This window comes from Stenella coeruleoalba, assembly GCF_951394435.1.
Source record: "Stenella coeruleoalba genome assembly, chromosome: 6".
Taxonomy (NCBI): Eukaryota; Metazoa; Chordata; class Mammalia; order Artiodactyla; family Delphinidae; genus Stenella; species Stenella coeruleoalba.
Window position 1 is genome coordinate 88,064,784 of NC_137151.1, and position 13,131 is coordinate 88,077,914.

At 36.7% G+C, this 13,131-nt stretch overlaps 1 protein-coding gene and 1 pseudogene across 10 annotated transcripts in view; one reads left to right on the forward strand and one right to left on the reverse strand.

The window, feature by feature from the left end:
- LOC307187471 (uncharacterized protein) overlaps window positions 1-13,131 on the reverse strand; it is a 1,029,543-nt gene that overhangs the window by 529,847 nt on the left and 486,565 nt on the right. The window lies entirely within an intron of this gene.
- LOC307188325 (zinc finger protein 148-like) lies at window positions 2,131-4,075 on the forward strand (annotated as a pseudogene). The gene has a single exon. The product of its transcript is annotated as a zinc finger protein 148-like (transcript).

Consider the following 13,131-nt stretch of genomic DNA (forward strand, 5'->3'; position numbering starts at 1 on the left):
TGACATATGAAAAGACTTTTCGGATTGTTTGGCTCATTCCAGTTACAAAGAACAAAAATATGTGGCAGCTTTCTAAGCCAACTGTGGGTTATTATGAGGACAAACAAAAACGTAAGGAAGAATAGCAAAGTATTCTGGAAGAGGATCAGCCTGAACTCCCAGTGAAGTGGATAGTTTTTCAAGACACATAACAAGTGATCTTATTGTCCTCTCTTCACAAAAGCAACAGCAACAGGCATATTTTGTTCTTTATCCAAACTTTGTTATGATGGCAACTCAGATATCTTTTCCTTTATTGATTTCTTCTGTTGTCATTACTAATAAACTCTAAGATTTTTCTGCAAATTTCACAAGAGAATATATCTGATTGGTTGAAAATTCTTCATCCAGTATACAGTGATCTGTTTCTTAATCTGTGCACATCATTGGCCTCTGGCTAAGCCATAGATGACCTCCTTTTGATGGGTCATTGACTCAAACCTAAACAACTATAGTCAGGATAGTGAGTTCAATTTAGGGCTTAGGAATGAAGACAGCCTGAAGAAGCTTTTCTTAAAAGGAGGTAGTATCAAAAGGCATTAAGGAACTCAGTTTCTGCTGTATGACAAAAATGAGGACTGAGACAACCATAGGTATGAAAACTCAGGTAACTAATGTATTATGAGTCTAAATTTCCTCATCTGTTAAATGCGGATTCATCAAAATATTTTCTGAATCTCTACTGTGTACTAGGTACTCTTCTGGGCACTCGAAAAATAATTTTGTTCTCCAGTGAAAAATAGAGCCCTCATGGAACTTATATTTTGGTGTGGGAAATTATGGATGAAATAAATAAACAACACAGGAGGTTCAAAAGTGATTAAATGCTATGGGGAAAAATGACATATACATAGAGAGAGAACAGGATAAGTAGGATTAGGGGTGCTTAGTGGGGGTGTTGCAAAGATTAATAGGATGATCATTTCAGTGAGAACGTGTACAGTTGAGCAAAGACTTTTGAAGGAAGTGAGGTATTGTGATTTTTTAAAATATTGATTATTTCAAAAGTTAATGATGATTTTGGAAAGATGCTTCTACTGCACTGGTATTCTAAACATCAAACAATCTAGATTACTACTTATTCTCTGAATACCCTTAGAGGATACAGCCTCCATTCATTCACACATTCTTTTCTCTCTACTATGAGTAATTCCTACTCAGCAATGGTAAAGTATCAAAAATATTATTTTCTTGACTAGGTCCACATCAAGTGCTATCTGCTTTCATGAAGTCTTTCCTGACACCCAAGGTACACATCCCTTTTTAAATTATTGACCCAACTGTCTAATCATTACTTCCACCTACAACATCGATGAAATTCTTGCTATGTGCCTAGTGAGTGTTACTTCTCGGAGTCACAAACATGAGTAAAAAGAATACTTAAGCTCAAGTAGTCTAAAGTCTAGTTACTATCTCCTTTCACGCTGTCTTACAGTATTTCCAATATTTCATTTCACACTTTCATTATTTGTGTTATTCATATTTAGTTGTTAGATCATGGGCTTTCATGAGACCAACCTGAACTTGCGTCCTGGTTCCCAACTTTTTCTTTAGTTCAAGTGCAAAGTTTTTATTATTGTTTTTAATTTTAAAAGTAAAATCCATAATTTCCTCAATCTACTAAGAAAGCATTACAGTAATATATAAACTTTAAAATGATATATAAAAAAGAGAAGGTTATGTATTTTCTCATTTGTGAATATTGATGTAAAAAACCTTAAAAATACTAGTAAATCAGTTCAAATTACAATAATAATTAATTAATTCCTAGGGCATATTACCCCAAGAACATGTGGATTATTAAGTTTTAAGGTATCATCTAATGTACTGCATTACACTAATGAATTAAAGAAACAAAAACAACTTGTAATTTTATTGGTAGATGAAGGAAAATACTTGATAAACAAATGACTAACATATATTAACGGGGAAGAAGAGGAGAAGGGCGCAGGGGTGGGAGCTGTTGATGAAGCTACCACAGCAAAAGTTCTCCCCCCTCCCCCCTTCCCCTCCTCTTAAGGCCCCTAGAAAGGTTGAAGCTGCCACCTCCTGCAGTCGGTGACCTCGGCACCCACCAGCAGATAGAGGGAGGAATCAACAGCTTGGAAATTCGGCCAAGTGATCTGGCAGGATGGGCATTTGCCTGACCTATTTTGTAGAAGAACTGGATGGCATATGTGACTGAGGTGGTATTGAGGGTCTCTGAAGCCTATGAAAGGTAGAAACTCAACCATGATTTCTTTTTCAACTCTACAGCATTCCCTTCCTTGAAGTCTTCATTTTTACATTAGTCTCAGGCAGTTATACTTAAGCATGAACATTGACGACAAACTGGAAGGATTATTTAAATGTGGCAGCATAGTTGAAATGCAGTCTTCCAGGGCAATGGTTGTAATGGGTGGAGTGTCTGGCCAGTCTACCATGTCTGGAGAGCTGCAGGAGTCAGTGCTTCAAGATTGGAGTATGCCTCAACAGGAGATGCTTGCTGCAGATGAAGTGTTAACAAGAAAGTGAAATGAGACAACAGGATATGATATCACATGATGAACTCATGGTCCATGAGGAGACAGTGAAAAATGATGAAGAGCAGATCGAAACACACGAAAGACTTCCTCAAGGTCTACAGTATGCACTTAATGTCCCTATAAGTGTAAAGCAGGAAATTACTTTTACTGATGTATCTGAGCAACTGATGAGAGACAAAAAACAAATCAGAGAGCCAGGACTTACAGAAAAAGAAGAAATGGAAACAATGTTCTCCTGCAAAAATCCTTACAATAAATGAAGATGGATCACTTGGTTGGAAACCCCCTAAATCTCATGTTTGTGAGCACCGCAATGCTGCCTTTAGAATCAACTATCACTTACAGAGATATGTCTTCATTCATATAGGTGAAAAACCATTTCAATGTGATGAATGTGGGATGAGATTCATTCAAAAATATTATATGGAAAGGCATGAGAGAACTCATAGTGGAGAAAAACCTTACCAGTGTGAATACTGTTTACAGGTGATGAGACAAACCATGCTTCTGCCACATCAACACAGGACTTTTTGGATCAAGTGACTTCTCAGAAGAAAGCTGAGGCTCAGCCTGTCCACCAAGCTTACCAAATGAGCTCTTTTCTGTGCTCCATATCATGGATCCAGAGCTGGAATGCTCCTCAGTTTAGCACTGCCAATGGACAGGTGAACCTTCGGGGACCAGGGACAAGTGCTGAACTTCCAGAATATTCCTTGGTAAATGTGGATGACATCCTCACCTGATGCCACAACTGGCCAGACTTTTGGCTTAAAAAAATGTGTAAATAATACTGGCACTTTAGAACAGATTAATCAAGAGTGGGGTTACTCTGTAAAATGAAGTGCTGTATGGATTTAAGAGCAATGTGTTAAAACAAGGTAAGCTGATATGAATAGCAAGATAATCCAATAACTGCATTTTGTTTGGTTAGTCAGCATTCTTTGAACTGCCTTACATGTTGTCACCTTTATAGAAGCAATGCATTATTTGTTTTAGATCAGAAACTTGTTATTCCACCTACACCAAACTTAAAAGGAAAAAAAAAAAGACTTTCGCACAATTGTTTCCTAACTGATAACACTGTACATTCTTAGGAGATTAGTAATTGTGTGAAATTTACTCATACTGTTGCTAAGTTTTTCAGCATAGTCATGGCATGTCAGCAGGGAATCTGAGTATACTTTATAGACAGAGTGAACTTAAAAGTTAAAATGTCAAGAGATTATGGCTTCAATAAATTAGTGTGTCTTATGGGGGAAAAAAGGAAACCACCTTTTAAAAAGAATGATATGCCATAGACCATTGATTTTCATTTTGCATTATATTGACATGTTTTTTTTTGAGAAAAAAGTAATAAAAATCTGATAGTCTAAGAAAAAAAAATGTATTGAGTACTGTGAAGCAGGTAATGTTCTAACTTTACATTTATTGATTCAATTAATCTCACCACAATCTGGTGTAATAAATACAATTGCTATTCCATCTACAGAAGAGGAAATTGAGGCACAAGAAATTTAGATAACTTGCCCAAAGTCTCATACACATAAGTAGCTGAGTATGGTGTGAACTTAGAGACTTTAGTTCTAGCCAAGAAAAAAAAACTTCTTTAACATGATAAAATGTATCTACCAGAACTCCACAGGATTCATTTTAACGTACTGGAAGAACTTCCTTTGAAGTCAGGAATGAGGAAGGATATATGCAATAATCATTATTTTTTAACATTGTGTTAAGGATTGTAGCCAATGGATTAAAGGAAAAAAATATACATATATTTTGGGAAAAAAGAAACACATTGATTATTTAAAGACAGTATGTTATCTAATTAGAAAATCTTTATGAATCAACTGACAATTTCTAGAATAAGCACACAGAAATAAAATTATTATACAATAATAGTAACCTTACCAAAAGGTCAAAAATATTTACTAAAAATAACTACAAAATTTAGCAGTAATGTATAAATATCCATAAAATGATTTTGTATGTCATTTTTATATGAATATACTGAATACTGTGAATATACTGACTGATATAAAATTACTTGATAAATTCAAGATAGTGCAACTTTGGGCAGAAATTAACTAACTAATTATAACCAGAAATATAAATGTACAAAAATAGCTAAATTTTTTTTAATAAGAAAAAAATGGGAAGTGGCTATCCATACCTATTATGCATATACAGACATATATATGTCTGAATGTATGTACACACACACACACACACAAGGCTATGGATATAAGGATTATATATAGTTATGGTACAAAAATAAATACATCTGTGGAACATAGAATTCTGAAAAGGACTTCATTTTGGGGTATCTGAAAGATGACAGGTATCTTTTTTAAAAGTCATTTAAATAAAGTAAGAATGGAGACGACTTTTAAGTATAACAGAAAAACCAAAAAGTCAAAATAGAACAAAATGATGGATTTGTGTATGGCAGAGACGTCTGTATTGCAAAATATACTGTGATCAAAGTTAACTGACAAATGATACACTATAAAGATATTAATAATCTCTTTTATAAAGAATAGTTCACTACTCAACATATAAAGAAAAAAGTGTTTTTTCACACATGCATCTTAACTAAATAAGAAAATGACCATTTCAAAAAAAAAGTAGGCAAAGATTATGAACAATATACAAAGAAAAAATGAAAACATGTGAAAGAATGTTACTATCATTAATAATTAAATAAAATCAAATTAATATAACAACAAAAACATTAACCTATAAAACTACAATGCTTAGAGACAGCAATCAATACCATGAGAATTTGACAAAAATATTGGTGAGAAAGTAATCTAGCCCAATTGCTTTGTAAGTTAATTTTGCACTATCTATAAATATTTAAGTATGCTGCCTTTTGTTTCAACAATTCCAATGCTAGAGATTTATCTTATGTAAAAGGTAAGCAACCATCATGTTCGTTATAGCATTATTTACAATAGTTCCCCTACCCTAGAAAAGTTGTAAAAAATATGTAAAGATATTTAAAAATTATTGTTTAATTAATGGAATACTCTCCAATGCAATTATGTAGTTTCACATGTTAGCACAGAATGCACTTTTAAGTCTTAAATAGCAATTCACATAACAGTCTGTAAAGACTGATACTATTTTTGCCAACACAAAGTCTGATTTTCTGCTTATGTGTATACGTACACATGTTTGTATGTATTTAATGTTTGTTCATTAAAGTATACACACCAAATACTTATTGTGGTTAGTGCTGGGGAGTGGGATTTGCGGCAATGATGGATAAATACTTTTATTTACCTTTATAACATTTTCCACTGTGAATTATTTTATTTACAATTAGCATGAATCATTTTTTAATGAACAATTCCAATCTGCAAAAATATAAATAAAAAATAAAAAACAGTACAAATGATAAGCTGTTTGAATTTATCATTGAAAAAATCTATGTAAATTGTTCTGATTATCCTCCCATTTAGTAAAACATAAATGAAAAACACTATTCATAGATCAAAAACGTGTCAACCTATTAAAGTTTAAAATTGGTGTATTACTATTAGATTATCTTTTTAATTGAAAAGTTCTTCTCTACTTCAGGGTGAAATTCCAACATGGCTATTCTTTTCCCTTCACCTGTTTCCTTTTTCTATATTTATAAAGTTCAAGCAAGGTAGAAATGTTGAAAAGGAAGACTTTAAGACATTTCATTTTCAGATTTGACTATCAATCATCAGAGCAGCAGATTTCATAGGAACTATAATTCCCTACAGCATTTGGTTCAAGCTAAAGGGCCCTTTCTATTTCTGGTAATATTAAAATGCAGACTACCTGCCTAGTTTAAACCAGACTTACCTATGTGAAGTTATACCTTGACAGCCTGCTTTCAATATTTCCCCCCTCACCATCGGCTAAAAATCAAACTGCCAAGGAGTACTTCTCATTCTACTCTGACACACAACATGTTGATTTTTCTGCTTCACTACCAAATGAAAATGAAATGATCCACAGGGTTTCCCAGTCCAAACAGCATTCTGTCATTCCTGACACTAGAAATTCTGTCTTCCTGTTGCAAAGTACTGTAGGGATATTCTGTGTGAGCTCTTGAAGCATACGAAATGGTCTGAAATCCTTGTTTTAAGATTTGGTTGGCTCAAAAACTCATTTATAAGCTAAGGAACTTTAATTCCATATTTTCAAATTTTAAAGATCTGGGAAAGGAGAAGCGATAGTATTCCAGTTATCCAGTTATCTGTAGTTATTCCATGTAATTTAAGGAAAAATGTTCAAGGCAATAAAAATTCCAGCTGACAATTTACCTTCTTCTCTTACTGAAAGATTAATTGGATCCCTTGGCAAAGGATTGTAAGAGTTTATATTTTTCCATTTCACCTACTCAGAAAATATTTGAATACTACATTTTTATGCTTTGAGATACTTCACCTTTTGAAATCACTTATTTGGTATCCAGTTAAGATATTAGAAAACGTTGTCTTTAAGTAAGAAGAATGAACATACAACTAGAAAATGACTATCATTTATGAAGTCCTTCCGGTATGGCAGACAGCACTTTAATTTCTTTAAAAATGTTATCTGGGGGCTTCCCTGGTGGTGCAGTGGTTGAGAGTCCGCCTGCCGATGCAGGGGACACGGGTTCGTGCCCCGGTCCAGGAAGATCCCACATGCCGTGGAGCGGCTGGGCGGGTGAGCCATGGCCGGTGAGCCTGCGCATCCGGAGCCTGTGCTCCGCAACGGAGAGAGGCCACAACAGTGAGAGGCCCGCGTACCGCAAAAAAAGAAAATGTTATCTGAGGCTTTCCTAATTTAAGTCTCAAAACATCTCTCTATGTCTTAGGAGCTTTTCCAAATTTGAGGTACAGAGAGATTCAGTGACGTACCCCGAATCATACATCTTAAGTAGTGAAAGCAGAATGTGAACTCAAGCATTATGAGAGCCCAAAACTCTATTTTTATTTATTATTTTTTTTTTTTGCGGTACGCGGGTCTCTCACTGTTGTGGCCTCTCCCGTTGCGGAGCACAGTCTCCAGACGCACAGGCTCAGCGGCCATGGCTCACGGGCCCAGCCGCTCCACGGCATGTGGGATCTTCCCGGACCGGGGCACGAACCCGTGTCCCCTACATCGGCAGGCGGACTCTCAACCACTGCGCCAACAGGGAAGCCCGAGCCCAACACTCTTAATGTGAAAGTACACATACAAACGGCTGTCACTGGAATTCTGGAAGGGAAGTCTCTGGTGGGAAGGAACACAAAAAAGCTTCCTCCGAAGTGAAGACACCTGGAGACACCTGCAAAAGTGTGGGATTTCACTGGGGTCCTGAAAGGATCTTCAGATAGCGGTACAGTGGCCCAAGTGACTTCTACCCCAACATAATGTCCCATAAGTATTGGGGTTTATAAGAATAATATGTTGAAGTTATAGCAACAGAGGTTTGAACAAACTCACTATTTACTACATAAGTGAAATATGTAGTAAGATATCAGTCAGGACTTCCTTTTATCATCTTTTACATGCTGAATTATCATTACAATAACCAATTGCACAATTCACATTGCTTTCTTTAATTCACTGACAAAATACACCACAAAGAAAAACTGCATGGCAGTTGGTAATTCTACATCTGAAAGACCTGTAATTTTCTTGGATAAAATACTTGGGGAATTCTCATGGTCTGAAGTACAAAAGCTTAGCATTATCCCTTATATTTTTTAACTACTTTAAAATGATCTACCTACAACCAACAGCTGGTTCCCAATGTGCCTGCCAGTTTCAATGAAAACTCTCATCAACAGCCTGCCGTGCCTTGTAAGCCTATTGCTTTATATTCAAATCTACTGCAAAAAAAAAAAAAAAAAAAAAGTCATTTTAAAGCTCATGGCTATAATGGGTATGTTTCGTAAATATTCTGGGAGATTTATGATCATCCTAGCCCCCAATCCTTTCTCTGCTTTCTGTAAGGAATTCCTCTCTTATATCTTTAAATCAGTTAAATTATCTTATTATCTTCTCTCCTACCATTGTACTCCCATTCTTTCCAATTTCCTGCTTCCACCTCTAACAAATATACGTCCTGCTCTTTTTCTCTTTTTGCTTATTTCCAAAGACGGGCATGAGATGCTAAGGCTGCTGCTGCTGCTGCAAAGACGGGCATGAGACGCTAAGGCTGCTGCTGCTGCCACCAAGAAGCCTGTGTGCGAGCACAGGTCACTATCCACACCTCCCTTCAGGGGAGACTGTGCAGCCCGCCACTGCCAGGGTCCCGTGATACAGGGATAACTTCCCCGGTAGAACACACGGTGCGCCTCAGGCTGGTGCAACGTCACGCCGGCCTCTGCCCCCGCAGGCTCGCCCCGCACTCCGTACCCCTCCCTCACCCCGGCCTGAGTGAGCCAGAGCCCCCGAATCAGCGGCTCCTTTAACCCCATCCTGTCTGGGCGAAGAACAGATGCCCTCAGGAGACCTACACGCAGAGGCTGTGCCAAATCCAAAGCTGGACCCCCGGAACTGTGCGAACAAAGAAGAGAAAGTGAAATCTCTCCCAGCAGCCTCAGGAGCAGAGGATAAAATCTCCACAATCACCGTGATGTACCTGCATCTGTGGAATGCCAGAATAGACAACGAATCATCCCAAATTGAGGAGGTGGACTTTGGGAGCAAGAGAGATTATTTTTTCCCCTTTTCCTCTTTTTGTGAGTGTGTATGTGTATGCTTCTGTGTGAGATTTTGTCCGTATAGCTTTGCTTTCACCATTTGTCCTAGGGTTCTGTCCATCCGTTTTCTTTCTTTCTTTTTTTACTTCTAAAAAGTTTTTTCTTAATAATTATTTTTTATTTCTTATTTTAATAACTTTATTTTATTTTATTCTCTTCCTTTCTCTTTCTTTTTTTCTTTTCTTTCTTTCTATTTTCTCTCCCTTTTATTCTGAGCCATGTGGAGGACAGTCTCTTGGTGCTCCAGCCAGGTGGCAGGGCTGTGCCTCTGAGGTGGGCGAGCCAAGATCAGGACACTGGTCCAAAAGAGACCTGCAAGCTTCACGTAATATCAAATGGCAAAAATCTCCCAGAGATCTCCATCTCAACACCAAGACCCAGCTCCACTCAACGACCAGCAAGATACAGTGCTAGACACCCTATACCAAACAACTAGCAAGAAAGGAACACAGCCCCATCCATTAGCACAGAGGCTGCGTAAAATCATAGTAAGGACACAAACACCCCAAAACACACCACCAGATGTGGACCTGCCGACCACAAACACAAGATCCAGTCTCATCCACCAGAATACAGGCACTAGTCTCCTCCACCAGGAAACCTACACAACCCACTGAACCAACCTCAGCCACTGGGAACAGACACCAAAACAATGGGAACTACGAACCTGCACCGGCGAAAAGGAGACCCCAAACACAGTAAGATAAGCAAAATGAAAAGACAGAAAAACACACAGCAGATGAAGGAGCAAGATAAAAACCCACCAGACCTAACAAATGAAGAGGAAATAGGCAGTCTATCTGAAAAAGAATTCAGAATAATGAATGTAAAGATGATCCAAAATCTTGGAAATAGAATAGAGAAAATGCAAGAAACAATTAACAAGGACGTAGAAGAATGAAAGATGAAACAAGCAATGATGAACAACACAATAAATGAAATTAAGAATACTCTAGAAGGGGTCAATAGCAGAATAACTGAGGCAGAAAAATGGATAAGTGACCTGGAAGATAAAAGAGTGGAAATAACTACTGCAGAGCAGAATAAAGAAAAAAGAATGAAAACAACTGGGGACAGTCTAAGAGACCTCTGGGACAACATTAAATGCACCAACATTCAAATTATAGGGGTCCCAGAAGAAGAAGAGAAAAAGAAAGGGACTAAGAAAATATTTGAAGAGATTATAGTTGAAAACTTCCACAATATGGGAAAGGAAATAGTTAATCAAGTCCGGGAAGCACAGAGAGTCCCATACAGGATAAATCCAAGGAGAAACACGCCAAGACACATATTAATCGAACTGTCAAAAATTAAATACAAAGAAAACATATTAAAAGCAGCAAGGGAAAAACAACAAATAACACACAAGGGAATCCCCATAAGGTTAACAGCTGATCTTTCAGCAGAAACTCTGCAAGCTGGAAGGGGGTGGCAGGACATATTTAAAGTCATGAAGGAGAAAAACCTACAACCAAGATTACTCTACCCAGCAAGGATCTCATTCAGATTTGATGGAGAAATTAAAACCTTTACAGACGAGCAAAAGCTGAGAGAGTTCAGAACCACCAAACCAGCTTTACAACAAATGCTAAAGGAACTTCTCTAGGCAATAAACACAAGTGAAGGAAAAGATCTACAATAAAAAACCCAAAACAATTAAGAAAATGGGAATAGGAACATACATAACATTACATTTAAATGTAAATGGATTAAATGCTCCCACCGAAAGACACAGATTGGCTGAATGGATACAAAAACAAAATAAATAGGCTGTCTACAAAAGACTCACTTCAGACCTAGAGACATATACAGACTGAAAGTAAGGGGATCGAAAAAGATATTCCATGCAAATGGAAATCAGAAGAGAGCTGGAGTAGCAATCTCATATCAGACAAAATAGACTTTAAAATAAAGACTATTAGAAGAGACAAAGAAGGGCACTACATAATGATCAAGGGATAAATCCAGGAATAAGGTATAACAATTGTAAATATTTATACACCCAAGACAGGAGCACCTCAATACATAAGGCAAATACTAACAGCCATAAAACGGGAAATTGACAGTAACACAATCATAGTAGGGGACTTTAACACCCCACTTTCACCAATGGACAGATCATCCAAAATGAAAATAAATAAGGAAACACAAGATTTAAATGATACATTAAACAAGATGGACTTAATGGATATTTATAGGACATTCCATCCAAAAACAACAGAATACACAGTTTTCTCAAGTGCTCATGGAACATTCTCCAGGATAGATCATATCTTCGGTCACAAATCTAGCCTTGGTGAATTAAAGAAAACTGAAATCGTATCAAGTATCTTTTCTGACCACAACGCTGTGAGAATAGATATCAATTACAAGAAAAGATCTGTAAAAAATACAAACACATGGAGGCTAAACAATACACTACTTTATAATAAAGAAGTGATCACTGAAGAAATCAAAGAGGAAATCAAAAAATACCTAGAAACAAATGACAATGGAGACACGACCACCCAAAACCTATGGGATGCAGCAAAAGCAATTCTAAGAGGGAAGTTTATAGCAATACAATCCTACCTTAAGAAACAGGAAACATCTCAAATAAATAACCTAACCTTGCACCTAAAGCAATTAGAGAAAGAAGAACAAAAAAAAAAAAAAAACCCAAAGTTACCAGAAGGAAAGAAATCATAAAGATTAGATCAGAAATAAATGAAAAAGAAATGAAGGAGCAAAGATCAATAAAACTAAAAGCTGGTTCTTTGAGAAGATAAATAAAATTGATAAACCATTAGCCAGACTCATCAAGAAAAAAAGGGAGAAGACTCAAATCAATAGAATTATAAATGAAAAAGGAGAAGTAACAACTGACACTGAAGAAATACAAAGGATCATGAGAGATTATTACAAACAACTCTATGCCAATAAAATGGACAACCTGGAAGAAATGGACAAATTCCTAGAAATGCACAAATTGCCTAGAATGAACCAGGAAGAAATAGAAAATATGAACAGACCAATCACAAGCACTGAAATTGAAACTGTGATTAAAAATCTTCCAACAAACAAAAGCCCAGGACCAGATGCCTTCACAAGTGAATTCTATCAACCATTTAGAGAACAGCTAACACCTATCCTTCTCAAACTCTTGCAAAATATAGCAGAGGGAGGAACACTCCCAAACTCATTCTACGAGGCCACCATCAACCTAATACCTAAACCAGACAAAGATGTCACAAAGAAAGAAAACTACAGGCCAATATCACTGATGAACATAGATGCAAAAATCCTCAACAAAATACTAGAAAACAGAATCCAACAGCACATTAAAAGGATCATACACCATGATCAAGTGGGCTTTATTCCAGGAATGCAAGGATTCTTCAATATACGCAAATCAGTCAACGTGATACACCATATTAACAAATTGAAGGAGAAAAAACATATGATCATCTCAATAGATGCAGAGAAAGCTTTTGACAAAATTCAACACCATTTATGATAAAAACCCTGCAGAAAGCAGTCATAGAGGGAACTCTCCTCAACATAATAAATGCCATATATGACAAACCCACAGCCAACATCGTCCTCAAAGTGAAAAACTGAGGGCATTTCCACTAAGATAAGGAACAAGACAAGGTTGCCCACTCTCACCACTCTTATTCAAGAAGAGTTTTGGAAGTTTTAGCTACTGCTATCAGAGAAGAAAAGAAATAAAAGGAATCCAAATTGGAAAAGAAGTAAAGCTGTCACTGTTTGCAGATGACAAGATACTATGCATAGAGAATCCTAAAGATGCTACCAGAAAACTACTAGAGCTAATCAATGAATCTGGTAAAGTACCAGGATACAAAATTAAT